Here is a 1826-nt window from a genome sequence, read left to right as displayed (position 1 = left end):
TTTTCGTGATGAGATTTGTTTTTAAACCGAATTCAGATTTACATTTGAACTATTCTTTATGCTGGCTTCACACTTGTTGAGGAAACGTGATCTCCTGTCCCCATGCTTTGGTTACATGAGTTTTGTGTTTTCTGGATCATCCCAATTGTTTCTAATGGGTCCCCACTGTACCACAATACATACACTATATTGCCAAAAGTATTGGGACGCCTGCCTTTTCACGCACATGAACTTTAATGGCATCCCAGCCTTCGTCCGTAGGGTTCAATATTGGGTTGGCCCACCCTTTGCAGCTACAACAGCTTTAACGCTTCTGGGAAGGCTGTCCACAAGGTTTAGGAGTGTGTCTATGGGAATGTTTGACCATTCTTCCAGAAGTGCATTTGTGAGGTCAGGCACTGATGTCAGAAGAGAAGGCCTGGCTCACCGTCTCTGCTCTAATTTATCCCAAAGGTGTTCTGTCAGGTTGAGGTCAGGACTCTGGGGTGGAGGAACTTGACCGGCCTGCACAAACTTGCTCATCCATGTCTTTTTGGACCTTGCTTTGTGCACATGTGCGGAGTCATTTTGAAATGGAAAGGGGCTATCCCCAGACTGTTCCCACAAAGTTGGGAGCATGAAATTGTCCAAAATGTCTTGGTATGCTGACACCTTAAGAGCTCCCTTCAATGGAACTAAGGGGCCAAGCTCAATCCCTGAAAAACAACTCCACCCCATAATTCCCACCTCCTCCACCAAACTTTGCGCAATGCAGTTAGGCAAGTATCATTCTGGCGACCGCCAAACCCAGACACGCCCATTGGATTGCCAGATAGAGAAGCATGATTTGTCACTCCAGAGAACATGTCTCCACTGCTCTAGAGTCTAGTGGTGGCGTGCTTTACACCACTGCATCCGATGCTTTACGTTGCACTTGCAGCTGCTTGGCCATGGAAACCCATTCCATGAAGCTCTCTATACATTGTTGTGCTAATCTGAAGGCCACAAGAAGTTTGAAGGTCTTTAGCTATTGATTCTGCAGACAGTTGGTGAGTTCTGCGTGCTGTGCGCTTCAGCATGTGCTGAGCCCGCTCTGTCTTTTTACATGGCCTACCACTTTGTGGCTGAGTTGCTGTTGTTACCAGTTGCTTCCACTTTCTTATAATACCACTAACAGTTGACCGTGGAATATTTTTAGTAGCAACGAAATTTCATGTATGGACTTATTGCACAGATGACAACCTATCACAGTACCACACATGAATTCACTGAACTCCTGAGAGCAACCCATTCTTTCACAAATGTTTGTAGAAGCAGTCTGCATGCCTAGGTGCTTGATTTTATACACCTGTGGCTATAGAGGTGATTGGAACACGTGAATCCAATGATTTGGAGGGGTGTCCCAATACTTTGGCAGTATAGTGTGCACATGCAGCAAGTTGCAAATCACTGGGGAAAAAATTGATTGGGTATGTGAACACGTGTTTAAAGCTTGCAGCAAATTAATTGGCTGATCAAGCGTCAACATATCAATGTGAATGTGTAGCTGTAAATGGGCCCTAAAACAAAAGATTGAAAGTTTATGTAAACATAGTTGGGAATAATGTAGCTGCAGGTTGAAGATTTGGGGAATAAAGGGGCATGGTACAGCAAGCATTCTGTTGCAAAATCAACTTTGGATATAACGTGAACATATCCCAAAAGTTAAGGGGTTTTTCTTTAATTTAGAATAGTGGGTAAGCCATGAATGTACAGTTGTGTTCAAAATAATAGCAGTGTGTTGAAAAAAGTGAATAAAGCTCAAAATCCTCCTAATAGGTTTTATTTCCATACACACAAATGCATTG

Source organism: Staurois parvus, unplaced genomic scaffold (genome assembly GCF_062004578.1).
Source record: "Staurois parvus isolate SC_StPar_1 unplaced genomic scaffold, SC_StPar_1.0 ptg000336l, whole genome shotgun sequence".
NCBI lineage: Eukaryota > Metazoa > Chordata > Amphibia > Anura > Ranidae > Staurois > Staurois parvus.
Note: the sequence above shows the minus strand (reverse complement) of the source record.